This window comes from Danio rerio, chromosome 14 (genome assembly GCF_049306965.1).
Source record: "Danio rerio strain Tuebingen ecotype United States chromosome 14, GRCz12tu, whole genome shotgun sequence".
NCBI classification, from domain to species: domain Eukaryota; kingdom Metazoa; phylum Chordata; class Actinopteri; order Cypriniformes; family Danionidae; genus Danio; species Danio rerio.
The window spans coordinates 58,176,426-58,192,394 of NC_133189.1; the positions used below are offsets into that span (position 1 = coordinate 58,176,426).

Here is a 15,969-nt window from a genome sequence, read left to right on the forward strand (position 1 = left end):
CGTCACAGTTAATAATCGTAAAGGCTTCTCTAAGCTGCATTTCTGTTGCACGGAAAAGTTAAGACAAGTTGTCACCTGTGCGCTAGTTTAAAGTTCCAAGTGTGTACACGGAGGCTAATACACACACACACCAGATTAACAATAGCAGCGGCCGTTCCCATATCATGTCTTTTCCGCTTGCATGTTTGTTATTGCTAATGTAAGATTGCCAATATGCGCGCACAAGCGGAGCAACGCACCTGCCTCTGTCCGGACGCACGCAGTAGAAAACATCTCATGGTGAGAGTTGTACAGTGCAATGTCAACAAAAGACATGTCAGACGAGTTAATATCAAAATGATTATACACGCATGAACACAGATGATAACAACAGTTAATCTAAATAGCTACGTACCTAATATAACGCTTGTTGTCCTAAATTACATTAGACGTGATCACCGTTAAAGCATGATTATTCTTCAGACTATTTCGTACAACCAAAATCTATAATGTTGCATCACTAATTGCTGTTCAAACATCACATATGAATGTGTGTGAATGTAGAAGAGGCCTGCTTCAGCAATGCACTGCTTTTGTTTTGCGAAATTCAACATTTTGAATGTTTGTAAACAAAAAAAGTCAACTGGACAATGCAGTGATATTATGTTATTTTAAAATACAATATATTCACATTTTAATGTAGAAAAAGCCAACGTGGCTGTCTTAACCACTTACACTCTGCTTTCCCAGAGATGGGTTGCGGCTGGAAGGGCATCCGCTGCGTAAAAACTTGCTGGATAAGTTGGCGGTTCATTCCGCTGTGGTGATCCCGGATTAATAAAGGGACTAAGCCGACAAGAAAATGAATGAATGAATGAATGAATGACTTAAACTCTGCTGCTATTTCGGGATTTCCGCCTGGATTTTGCCTACCCAAATTTAAAAGCTTCCCAAATCCACATGCAGAGGTTCCAAATTTGGAATGTGCAGAAGTATAAATCAGCCTTTACACATACATGCGGCCGTATCTGATCTGCGCCACATGCGAGAGAAAATCAGAATTGAGTCACTTGAAGCATGCAGTGTAAATGCAGCCTGACTGTGTATGGGTGTTTCCCACTTCTAGGCTGCGGCTGGAAGACCAGCCGCTGCGTAAAACATGAAATAAAAAGCTGAAAGTGAGTATAGTGAATAAAAATATAAGTGAATAAAAGCTGAAATAGTTGGTGGTTCATCCCACAGTGGTGACCTCTGATAACTAAGGGACTGAGCTGAAGGAGAATGAATGAGTGAATGATGTACTAATTATTTCAATGTTCATGTAATTTATTGGTGAATCTTTATTCTCTTGTTTTCTTGGAGTGAAAGTGTGCAAATCAGACGCCGCATGCATGAATGATCCCCTGGCCATGAATTATGCCGGTACACATCACATGATGCTTCACAAATCATTCTCTTATGCTAATTTGTAAGATTATAAATCTTCTGCTCCATCATAAATGTCTGTACCGTCACTGTTACTGTGCTCTGCTTAATGCGTCCTCACAGAAGAGATTCCTCCTTTCCGGCCCTCAATAAACAAACAAAATAAATTAATATATACATATATGCCTGATGAACACCACGTGCATTTATTTATTGTGTGTGTGTACAGTATATGTCTATATGTACGTGTGTGTGCGTGTATATGTATATATATATGTACTTATGTGTGTGCGCACAGTATATGTATACATGTACATGTCTGTGCATATGTATGTGTGTGTATATGTGCATATATATGTATGTGAATGTGTTTGTGTATGTATGAATGTTTGTGTGTGTGTGTGTGTAATGTATGTATATGTGTACATGTGTGTATGTACATGTACAAGTGTATATGTATGCATGTGCATATATTTGTGTGTGCGTGTGTGTGTGTGTGTGTGTGTGTGTGTGTGTGTATTCATTCATTGATTTTCTTTATAGCTTAGTCCCTTTATTATTCCAGGGTCACCACAGTGGAATGAACCGCCAACTTATCCAGCACGTTTTTTACACAGCGGATGCCCTTCCAGCCGCAACCCATCTCTGGGAAACATCCACACACACACACACGCATACACTACGGACAATTTAGCCTACCTAGTTCCCCTATAGCGCATGTGTTTGGACTGTGGAGGAAACCGGAGCACCCGGAGGAAAGCCACGCGAATGCAGGGAGAACATGCAAACTCCACACAGAAATACCAACTGACCCAGCCGGGGCTCGAACCAGCGACCTTCTTGCTGTGAGGCGACAGCACTACTTACTGCGCCACTGCATCGCCATATTTATATATATATATATAAATATGTGTGTGTGTGTGCATGTAACGTATGTATATGGTTTGTGCATGTGTGTGTGTGTGTGTGTATGGATATGTACGAGTGTGAGTGTATATGTATGTTTGTGTATGTATACAGTATGTATGTGTGCATGCATGTGTGTACATGTGTATGTGTATGTGAATAAATGAATGAATGAATGAATGAACAGATGAGTGAACAGATGAATAAAAGAGTGAATAAATGAACACTAACAGACTGAAACAACATCTAAAAAATGTTAGGCTTAGGGTTGATTTGAATTTTACGGGACCTTTACTGATTTGAATAATAATTAGCAGCAGAATGTAATGGTCCAACAATTAATATCGGAGGTGAATAGTACATTTGCTGTTCATCATTCCAGTATGAGGAAAATTTATGAAACATGCTTAAAATGTAGGCTTACCTGTAATTCTGGAGCGTTTGCATTCAGCTGCCCAGAGCCTTAAACAGAGAGAGAAGCCGGCTTTATTCCTGCAGTCAGAGTTATGATGATGGAAACAAATCATTATTGATCAGAACACTTTGTTTCTAATTGGTTTAATCTGTATGCATTATGCACACTGCTGCCCTTTAAGCTGGATTATGTGACAGACGTGTGTCTGAAAATGACATTTCCCATAATCAGGTGTAAAAAATAAATAAAATCTGCATCTTTTGTGTGAACTGAAACATTGCAGGAATAAAAAGTAAACTGAGTGACACTAAAAGACATCGGATATTACTGTAAACAGTGGTTTAAAGGGGGCAGTTCACTCAAACATGTGCACTCATTCACAACTCATTCTTTCTTCTGCTGAACACAAACAATATATTTATTCATTTTGAATTAGAATCATTAAAATAGGAGACACACCAATGTTTGATCAATAACTCTTTAGATTTAGATGTCTATATCATATACGGTATGTGATGAATACACTTTATTTGTGTTATTTTAAAAACTAAACATGAAGACATACGACAAACAACTTCATTTTAAAATCGCATATTTACAAACACAAACTGATTTCTGAACTTTATTAATTAACTATTCGTTTCTTTGGCCAATTTTTATTTACATAAATAAAATATATTGTCTGAAAAAAATGTCTAAATAAAGCAATTAAGCACAGAACAGTAACCAAAACACCAGCAAAATGCTGAAAAGTGCAATAATAAAATAATAAACAACGTTTTAGGGTACATGTTCAAACTATTTATTTAAAATGAGCTGAAATAACCTAGCTGAGCCAATAAATATCACATTTATATATGTATATTAACCAGTATTATACAATTGAATTATTACCCCCTTTGATTTTCTTGCTTTTTTATTTATTTAAATATTTCCCAAATGATGTTTAACAGAGCAAGGAAATGTTCACAGTATGTCTGATAATGTTTGGTCTTCTGGAGAAAGTCTTATTTGTTTTATTTCGCCTAGAATAAAAGCAGTTTTTGATTTTTTTAAAACCATTTTATGGTCAAAATTATTAGGTCCTTTCAGCTATATTTGTTTTCAATAGTCTCCAGAACAAACCATCGTTATACAATAACTTGCCTAATTACCCTAACCTGCCTAGTTACCCTAATTACCCTAGTTAAGCCTTTACATGTCACTTTAAGCTGTATAGAAGTGTCTTGAAGAATATCTAGTCTAATATTATTCACTGTCATCATGACAAAGAGAAAATAAATCAGTTATTAGAGATGAGTTATTAACACTATTATGATTAGACATGTGCTGGAGAAATCTGCTCTCCGTCAAACAGAAATTGGGAGAAAAATAAACAGGGGGGATAATAATTGTGACTTCAACTGTGTGTGTGTGTGTGTGTGTGTGTGTGTGTGTGTGTGTGTGTATGTGTGTGTGTGTGTGTGTGTGTGTGTGTGTGTGTGTGTGTGTGTGTGTGTGTATATGAAAAGTTCAGATGTGAGTGCCATCTGAAATTTTCTTCTAAAATTATCATTTTCCTCAGCCTCCAATATTCTTTTGGGGCCATTTCACTTTAAAAAACAAAGCAAAGAACCTATTTTTGCCATAAAAGTGGATTTACTGAACATACACAAAGGAGTTTGCTTAAAAAATGATCATTTTAGAAGAAAATTTCAGATGATTTTGCACCTGAACTCTTTATATATATATATATATATATATATATATATATATATATATATATATATATATATATATATATATATATATATATATATATATATACATATATATATATATATATATACATATATATATATATATATATATATATATATATATATATATATATATATATATATATATATATATATATATATATATATATATATACATATATATATATATATATATACATATATATATATATATATACATATATATATATATATATACATATATATATATATATATATATATATATATATATATATATATATATATATATATATATATATATATATATATATATATATATATAYATATATATATATATATATATATATATATATATATATATATATATAYATATATATATATATATATATATATATATATATATATATATATATATATATATATATATATATATATATATATATATATATATATATATATATATATATACATATATATACATATATACATATATAAACACAGTTGTGGTCAGAATTATTAACCCCTTAAGTTATTATCCCCCGTTTATTTTTAATTTCTGTTTGACGGAGAGCAGATTTCTCCAGCACATTTCTAATCATAACAGTGTTAATAACTCATCTCTAATAACTGATTTATTTTCTCTTTGTCATGATGACAGTAAATAATATTAGACTAGATATTCTTCAAGACACTTCTATACAGCTTAAAGTGACATTTAAAGGCTTAATTAGGTTCATTGATGTAACTAGGCAGGTTAGGGTAATTAGGCAAGTCATTGTATAATGATGGTTTGTTCTGTAGATAATAATATTGACCTTAAAATGGTGTTTAAACAATTAAAAACTGCTTTTATTCTAGGCGAAATAAAATAAATCAGACTTTCTCCAGGAGAACAAACATTATCAGACATACTGTGAACATTTCCTGAATCTGTTCAACATCATTTGGGAAATATTTAAAAAAGAAAAGAAAATTCAAAGGGGGCGAATAATTCTGACTCCAACTGTATATATATATATATATATATATATATATATATATATATATAGTATTTATAATGCCACATTATGACTAGCGCTGTGTTTCTCCAGCAGACCTGTTATACAGTATAGTGAGAAATACACAGTCTTCAGAAGATCTCCTGACAATAATAGATTTCTATCAGTGTCTCCTCTGCCCTAATCCTCATCCTCCAGCACAGGGAAACTCTCTCCCGGTGGAAGCATGTATTTTGGGTCAACTACATACAGTACATGGCCATCTGTTCTGCTGTACCGCGGTAAGAGGAGTGAAGGCAGGAGACAGGGGAGAAAGTGCTGCCAGTTTATTACCTGTTTTTTGTACAGCAATTTACAACACAAGCACAGAGAAAACAGCACTAAACTATTAAAAACGTCACTTTTTCAAACATTTCAGCATCAAAAGTCACCAGAAGAGCAAAGATCAGGATCTCATGATGCAATTCAAAAGCAGAAATAAGCAAAAAATAATAATGATAAAAACCCAACACGGTGCTAATCATAAAGGGGACAGTTCAGCAAACACTCAACCATTTACTCCTCATTTACTTCATGCAAACCTGTAGATGTTTCCTTCTTCTGCTGAACACATATTTTGGAAAGCATGTAACCATTGACTTCTATAGTATTTTTCTATTAGGGCTGGGCAATTATTGGAAATCAACATTCAGAACCTTAATCTAATTTTATAGGTCATGTAATCATGTGAGTCCTCTCTGTTAAGGCTGATTTAAACTTCTGCATCAACACACATCCCCGCGCTCCTCTCTAAAAATATAACCACACGTCGCACGTTTGCACTAAACTGAAGATGATTGGTAGCTGCACCAGAGATGCCATGAAGCGGCATATTTTCCATTACAATCAAATAAGCATTTACATTCAAATATAATTCATTAATCAATTAATAAAGTGCAGGTTATTCATTTTCACTTTTTTATAAGAAAGTGGCTGCTGGTTTTATGCAATGTGTGTTTTAATTTCAACATTGATGTACAATAAATAATCAGAGATAGTAGATGTGTGTGTTTCCTTCAGTTATTAAGTTAAGTAATGCACCTTTCATTCAGAAATCTCTCACTTACAATATTTGAGCATATTTACTGTACAAAACTCCAATCATCAAAACTCAGTAGGCCCACATGAAATCTGCACACGCGGAAATTCACAGATTTTAAGTCCATAATTGAGTCTACGGGTTTACTTGGGTGTACATTTATATTTACTTAATTTCACTAATATTGTTTTGACATAATAACAGTAATATTGAAATCTTCATTTGATTCACAGTTTGTAAAGTCACATTTCTAGTAGAGATATTATATGAGAGACTTGCTTTGTTTACCAAATAATGGATCAAATTTGATTTGTATTGTAAACATTAAATAAAAGTAAAAGGGTGTTATTTTTATTACATATATAATTGTTTTTTTTGTTTACAAAATTCTCTGCATAAATTGCAAAAAAAGTCTGCAGAATTAGTCTGGCCCTACTTATCTGTGAACTATAAGGGTAAAAATAAATAAATAAATAAATAAATAGTCGTTCTTTAATCGTAATTGAGTTAAAATGTTCAATTAATCAAGATTTTAATTTTAGGCTGAAACGTCCAACCCTATTTTCTATTCTGTTAAATTCATCAACTGTATTGTTTTCTATTCTTTTCCTAGTTTTTATTCTGTTATTTATCCGTTTGTTCATTACTTTTCTATTCTACAGGGTGGGCCATTTATATGGAGACACCTTAATAAACTTATTGAGAATTTCACAAGAAAAACAATGATGTGCTCAGTTTTAAACGTAACTTTAATCTTTCATGAGTTATTTACAAGCCCCCTCACATATACTAATGTACCACAAACAGGACGTTAATGTCACCAACCATTCCCATTTCATTAAGGTGTATCCACATAAATGGCCCACCCTGTATAATTACTTGTATTATTGTACAATTGTATTATTGTACTTGTACAATTAATTAATTGTATTATTTTATTCTGTTGTATTCTACTTCTATTTATTCTTTTCTTTTTCTATTTTATTCATTTTCTCTTCTATTCATTCCATCATATTATATTTATCATTCATTTTCTGTCATTTTCCAATTATATTTTATTTGTTCTATGCTTTTTCTATTTAATCTCTTTTCTATTGATTTTCTGTTTATTCTATTATTATTGTATTGTGTTCTGTATTTTCTTCTATTTGATTGTAGTTATTCTTCTCTTCTATTGTATTATTTTTATTCTGTTGTTTTCTATTTCTATTAATTCCATTCTTTCTCTAATTTATCTCTTTTCTGTAATTCATTATATCACATTATGTTCTATTTCAATATTTTCTGTCCTATTCTACAATTCAATTATTTTTCGATTTTATTTTCCTCTATTATAATTTATTCTACTATTTTGGCTTATATTCCATTGTATTTTCATTTCTATTATTTTTAAGTATTTTCATTTTTTCCATTCTTTTTCTATTTAATCTCTTTTCTATTCTTATTCTAATGATTTCTGTTCATTCTATTCCTTTTGAATTCTGTATTTTCTTCAATTATATTCGTCTGTTCAATTATTTTTTATTATTTTATTATTTTTTGTATTATATTTCTATTTATTCAATTCTTTTTCTAATTAATCTCTTTTCTGTTCTATTCATTCTGTCATATTATATTCTGTTTCTATTCTATTATTTTCCTATTTTATTATTTTCTTTTATTATATTGTATTCTATTTATTAATTATATTCCATTCTATTTTTCATTCCTTTTCTATTATTTTTTAATTACATTCTTTTTCTATTTAATCCATTTTCCATTCTTCTTCTATTGATTTTCTGTTCATTCTATTCTTTTTTCATCATGTTCTGTATATTCTTCTATTTGATAATATTCGATTATTTGTTTTTTCTATTCTACTTGTCCTTTTCTATTCTGTGGTTTTCAAGACATCTTTTTTTGTGTGTTTAACAGAATAAAGAACAAAAGAAAAGTTCATAAACATTGGAGGATGAGTAAACAGTTGATTTTTGGGGCGAACTGTCCCTTTAATTTCATTGTACCTGTAACATATTCAATTCTATTTCTATTCTATTCTATTCTATTCTATTTCTATTCTATTCTAATAGTCTATTTTATTTTTCTATTCTATTCTGTGTTGTTCAAAATATCTTCAGTTGTGTTCAACAGAATAAAGCAACTCTTAAAGGTTTATAATGACTCAAGTAAACAGAGAATACACAGTATGTTCCTGCGTGTGTGTGAACTGCCCCTTTACTATCAGCCAGTGCAGTCTGTGTGTTAACCTGAACCAACATCCAGCAACTCTACATTCATTAACTAACCAGGGAGAATCGCAGACGGAGTTGAGGAGAGATGGAGAGAGCTGTAAGCCGGTCAGGGAATTCTCCAGGAAGGCATTTATCATCCTCCAGACCCTCTGCTGCCTTTTGAGTGAAACCTAATTGACACAGAGGACGGAGAAAATCCCACAACATATTCTATCCTGAGCATGCAGCGATCGCGGTGAGAAACCCCGCTAAAACACAGGCTTCATGAAGTTAGCCTCACAAAACACCTTCAGATGAGGCACGGATTTGCTTAAAGCAGATGCAAAGTAAAAGTGCATGAAGAAAAGTCTCAATGGAGGAAGCGTGAATGTTGATGAGTGCAGGAAACAGGGAAAGAGATGTTAGATAAAGCTGAAACACCTATAGAGTAATCCACACGCGCATTGTTATTATTATTATTATTTATTTTATAAGTTTATTAGCATTATTATATTGGTATAAATTGTACTGTTTGATATTAAGAGGGGAAAAATGTAAACTAATTTTGTTTACTGCTGATAGATTACTGATATTTTTACATTTAATACAGTAACTCTGTATATATATAGCATATAATTACATTTAAATGAAAAATAAGACTTAAATAGAAACAAAACAGAAACAATTTAACTCAAAGTTAAATCAAGTCAAAATAATCAGTCATTTTGCTTTGATTTTTGTGAAAGAATCACTTTAAATTGAATCTTTTCAACAATGCACATATCTAATTATGCAATTAAATAATAACAAATTAAAATTAGTCAATAATTAAACTTAATGAAAGTAAAATCACACTTTTGACATAATGAGAGAAAAACAATTTAACTCCAAAATCAAGTCAAATAATAATGCAATTACAGTCATTTGTGTGAAAGAAGTTTAAATTGAATCTTTTCAACAATGCACACATTTATTTACACATCTATTTAATAACAATATAGCATATTATCATTCAATTTATATATAAAATAACTGTTTTGACTTGTGGTTACATAGAAACAATTAAACTCCAAAACCAAGTCAACATAGTAAGTCATTTGAATAATAGGTCAATGAATCACTTTGAATTGAATCTTTTCAACAATACACACATTTAATTACGCAATTAAATAATTCCAAAGTAAAGTCAATAATTAAACTTAATAAAAGCAAAATGATGCTTTTAACATCTTGTGGTGAAATTACATGCTAAAAATATAAAAACAATTTCACTGTTTGAAAGATTCAAATAAAAATGATCCGTTCACACAACTCTGCATTTTACAGTGTTAATGCACACATTCAATTACACAATTATAAAATTTACAGTTTAATATCACTATTTAAACTTACTTTTGACATAATGTGGTAAAATCTTTAAACAATTTTACACCTATCAATTGCACTGATTTGTGTGAATGAATCATTTTGCATTTGAATCTTTTTAACAATGCACATATTTAATTACACATCTATTCAAAAACAATAGCATATAATTAAATTATATTAAAGGTAAATAACACTTTTGACAAAATAGAAACAATTTAAATCCAAAATTAAGTCAAAATAATCAGTCAATTGCAGTGATTTGTGTGAAAGAATCACTTTGAATTGAATCTTTTCCATAATGCACACATTTAATTATGCAATTAAATAATTCCACATTAAAAATAGTCAATAATTAAAAGTAATAAAAGTAAAATGAGGCTTTTAACGTCTTGTAATTACATCATAAAAAACAAGTTCACTCTGTATTAAAAGATTAAATTAAAAATGATCTGTTCATGCAAATCAGTGCATTTTACATAATCTCAAAGCACACATTATATTACACAATTATATCATTATATAATACAATTATATAACTGATGGTATAAAATCATTATTTAAACACACTTTTGACATTCTGTGGTTAAGTAGAAACAACTTAACACCAAAATCATGTCAAAATAATGCAATTGCAGTGATTTGTGTGAATGAATCATTCTTGCATTTGAATCTTTTCGACAATGCGCATATTTAATTACACGTTTATTTAAAAACAATAGCATATAATCAAATTATATTAAAGGTAAATAAGATTTTTGACATTGTGGTTATATAGAAACTATTTACCTCTATAAATCAGGTCAGAATAATCAGTCCATTACACTGACTTGTGAAAGAATCACTTTAAATTGAATCTTTTCAACAATGCACATATTTATTTATGCAATTAAACAATTCAAAATAAATATAGTCAATAATTAAACTTAATAGCAGTAAAATCACACTTTTGACATATTGTGGTAAGATTGTGGTAAACAATTTAACTCCAATATCAAGTCAAAATAATAATGCAATTACAGTGAACTGTGTAAAAGAATCACTTTGAATTGAATCTTTTCAGCAATGCACACATTAAATAATTCCAAATTAAATAGTCAATAATTAAATTTAATAACAGTAAATTGATGCTTTTAACATCTTGTGGTGTAATTACATTTTATAAATATAAAAACTATTTTACTGTGTAAAAGATTCATTTAAGAATGATCCGCTCACACACATCGGTGCATTTTACATAATCTCAATGCACACATTAAATCACACAATTATATAACTGATGGTTTAATATCACTATTTAAACTTACTTTTGACATACTGTGGTTAAATTAAATTAATAAACTATTTCACTCCTATCAACAGCACCGATTTGTGTGAATGAATCACTTTGAATTGAACCTTTTCAACAATGCACACATTTATTTACACGTATAGACTAATAGCCTATAATTAAATGCAAAATAAGACTTTTGACATATTGTGGCAAGATAAAAAAAAAAAACATTTTAACTATAAAAATCAAGTCAAAATAATAATGCAAGTGCAGTGAATTGTGTGAAAGAATCACTATTAATTGAATCTTTTCAACAATGCACACATATATCTATTAAAACAATAGCGTGTAATAACATGTGTATGTAAAATAAGACTTTTAACTTATTGTAGTAACATAGAAACTCCGAAATCAAGTCATAATAATAAGTCAATTGCATTGGGATGATTTTGCAGTGAATGTTTTTAACAGTACACACACACACACACACACACACACACACACACACACACACACTGATGATCCTCTGAGAGCTGTTCTCAGCATCAGCCACATTCTCAGGGTCACGTCCAGCATTTTACGCATGATTTCAGTGACGAAACAAACAAAAGAGCGAACGGAGAGAGCGCAGAAGTCCAGTGGGAGCGCAGGTGGGTTTCACTTCAGGATAAAACACTCACAACACACACGCTTTTCCCCGTCTTTCACGAGGAGAGCTTCAAAATTGAAGGCTGCTTTATTCATGATGTATGTCGCATTGCGTGGAATAAATAAAATAAAACACAAGTCTAGAGATTGTGCCCCGATGCGTAACCCAGCGCATCTTACATTTTCGCAGAAATGTGACGGATCATTTTGCATTTTGGGTTTTTTCAACAATGCATGCACTATATGGGAACACCTTACATTAAGGTTAATGTTAGTTAATGCATGAACAACACATTTATTGCAGTATTTGTTCATGCTAGTTAATGAAAATAAAGGCGTTCTAGTGCATTAACCAATGCTAATCAAGCATGACTTTAAATGTTAATAATGCATTAGTAATGTTGGACTATGATTAATAAATGCTGTACCACTCATAATTAGATCATGCATGTGAGTAAATTCATGAACTAATGAAACATTATTATAAGGTGCAACTCGTTTAATTATGCTATTAAATAATGACATTTAAAAAACAGTAAAGCAGTGAAAACACACACGCTTTTCTCTGTTTCTTGTAAAAAAAAGTAAAGGCTCAAATGTAAAGGCTGCTCCATTCATGATTTGTGTCACAATGGATCATATTGAATGTATTATTTTCAACAACACACACAACTTCCATTCAAACTTAAGTCCAAATCTAGGTCAAACGCACTGATGTTGATGTGTGTGAAAGCTGATCATTGCACATTTAGATCAATTCTACTGTGAAACTTGTACATCTTTTCAACAATGCATGCATTTACAAGTGAGTTATTAAAGCTGAAACGTTTAAAAATCCACTACACATCACTCTGAAACGTAATTATTCATCATTCATCATCTCATCAAAATATTTATTTAAAAGAAAAAGAAATGAATGAATTAAAAAACATGTAACCTGAGAGAGCAGGTGGGTTTCACGTCAGGATAAAACACTGAACATCCACACGCTTTTCCCCTGTCCTGCAGAAAACAAAACAAAACACAAAGCTTTCACATTTACAGGCCGCTTCATTCATGATCTAGATCTGCTTGCACTGATTTGTGTGAATAGATCATTTTGCATTTCATTTCATTACGTAATTCGACAATTACAAATTTAAAAATAGTCAATAATTAAACTTAATAGAAGCAAAATGATCTTTTGTGGTACAATTGCATTTGAAATATATGAACTGTTTCACTCCAAAGTCCAACGCCAAACGCACTAATAAGTGTGAAGGAGGATCTTTTGCATGCAAATTTAGATCAAAAATGTTTTCAACAATGCATGCATTGATTTATTCAATTTAATAATTTAAAAATGTCATTTTTACAAATCATATACTAACTAATCTAAATCATATACACACACACACACACACACACACACACACACACACACACACACATACATTTGTACATATAGTTGAAGTTAAATAGAAACAATTTAACACCAAAATCATGTCAAAATAATGCAATTGCACTGATTTTTATGAATGAATCATTTTTGCATTCGAATCTTTTCGACAATGCACATATTTAATTATACGTCTTTTTAAAACAATAGCATATAATCAAATTATATCACAGGTAAATAAGATTTTTGACAAATTGTGATTAGATAGAAACAATTTACCTCTATAAATCAAGCCAGAATAATCAATTGCACTGAGTTGTGTGAAAGAATCATTTAAAATTGAATCTTTTCAACAATGCACATATTTATTTAGGCAATTAAATAATTCCAAATTAAAAAGTCAATAATTAAACTTAATAACAGTAAAATCACACTTTTGACATATTGTGGTAAGATAAAAAAACTAGTTTTTGTTCACTTATACATACAGTTGAAGTCAGAATTATTTGCCCCCCTGTTTATTTTTTATTTATTTATTTATTTATTTTTTACAGCACATTTCTAATCATAATAGTGTTAATAACTCATCTCTAATAATTGATTTATTTTCTCTTTGCCATGATGACAGCACTATTTAAAGGCTTAACTAGGTTATTAGGTTAACTAGGCAGGTTAGGGTAATTAGGCAAGTTGTTGTATAATGATGGTTTGTTCTGTAGACTATTGAAAACAAATATAGTTTAAATAATAATATTGACCTTAAAATGCTGTTTAAAAAATTAAAAATGGCTTTTATTCTAGCCAAAAACAACTATTATCAGACATACTGTGATTTTCTTACCCTGTTCAACATAATTTGGGAAATATTTAAAAAAGAAAAACATTTCAAAGGTGGTTTAATAATTCTGACTTCAGCTGTGTATATTTATATATATATATATATAGTTTCAAACCTGAAGGCTGGGTGATTGATGATTGATGTCACATTGTATGCTAGTTTAATATCAAGCACATACACGTCTCGCTCTAGAGCAGTGTAAAGCTGAAGAGGAAATGTGGAGCAGGGGTCGCTGATATTTTCTGCACTTTAGTTTATGAACTACATGAGAGACCTGCTGTAACTTTCTTTACCAAAACAGGTGTTTCTAATTGGATTTGCGCTGGGCGCCTTCAATAAAAGAGTTTTAATGGTACTCTCAAAATCCTTCTGCATCAATCTGCTGAGAAATACATCACAGAAAAAAATCTGAAGATTCTGACTGCCCTGTCCATCTGCAACACACTGCATCTTTCACTTTTGCAGGGACGTGAGGGATCGTTTAGTGTTATGAGTCTTTTCAACAATGCATACATTCAATTATGCAATTACATAATTTACTTAAAAAAAAACACTAAAACACTCAAAAGTCTTTTCTCCTTTCGTGGCTTAATTCGTGATTTATGTCACACTGCACTGATTAGCATGAACAGATCGTTTTGCATTGATGCACACAATTAAATAATTCCACATTTAAAATAGTTATTAATTAAACATAATAAAAGTAAAATAATACTTCTGACATCTTGTGGTAAAATTGCATTCAAAATACACAAACTATTTCAATCCAAAGCCCAAATGCAGGTGTGTGAATTAAGGAGGATCATTTTGCGTGCACATTTAGATCAATTTTACATATAATTATTTTCAACAATGCATACAATTAATTATGCAACAAAATAACATACAATTTTAAATCTAAAACACATTCATGTCACACTGCACTGATTTGTGTGAAGGCATCATTTTGCATTAATGCAAACATTTAATTACACAATTAAAAAATTACACATTTAAAATAGTGATTAATTAAAATAAATAAAATAAAATAATACTTCTGAAAACTTGTGGTAAAATTTCATTCAATTCAATTATATTATATAAACCATATCAAACCAAAGTCCAAATGCACTGATGTATGGGAAAGAGGTTCATTTTGCATTAAAATTTAGAACAATTTCGCATAAAATTCTTTTTAACAGTACATGCATTTAATAATGCAATTAAATCATTTACATAAAACACTAAAACACTCAATATCCACACGCTTTTCTCCTTTCTTGCAGAAAAAAAGTCTTTAAAAATCGTAATTTATATCACACTGCACTAATTTGTATGAATGGATCATTTTGCATTGATGCACACAATTAAATACACAATTAAATAATTCTGAATTTAAAATAGTGATTAAACATAAAAGTAAAATAATCCTTCTGACATCTTGTGGTAAAATTGCATTTAAAATATTCAAACTTTATCAATCCAAAGTGTAAATGCACTGAGGTGTGTAAAGGAGGATCATTTTGCATGAACATTTAGATCAATTATGAATACAATTATTTTCAACAACGCATACTTTTAATTATGCAATTAAATTATTTACATAAAATACACACTAAAACACTCAAAATCCACATGCTTTTCTCCTTTCCCGCAGAAAAAAAGCATTCAAAACATACAAACTCTTTAAATCCAAAGTCCATTGTGCATGCAAATTTAGATCAATTTTGCATAAAA

The 15,969-nt window shown here is 30.4% G+C and overlaps 1 long non-coding RNA gene across 5 annotated transcripts in view; it reads right to left on the bottom strand.

Annotated features, from left to right (window-relative positions):
• LOC141377622 (uncharacterized) overlaps window positions 1-15,969 on the bottom strand; it is a 133,160-nt gene that overhangs the window by 10,108 nt on the left and 107,083 nt on the right. For 2 of the 5 annotated variants that reach the window (XR_012390053.1, XR_012390056.1), the window contains exons 4-6: window positions 12,975-13,039; window positions 8,827-8,942; window positions 2,735-2,772 (exon numbers count right to left, since the gene is read on the bottom strand). This is a non-coding gene — a long non-coding RNA (uncharacterized lncRNA). Of the gene's footprint in view, window positions 1-1,291; window positions 1,550-2,734; window positions 2,803-8,826; window positions 8,943-9,890; window positions 13,040-15,969 lie in introns of those variants that run through there. The other 3 variants (XR_012390054.1, XR_012390055.1, XR_012390052.1) reach the window with 3 other exon arrangements.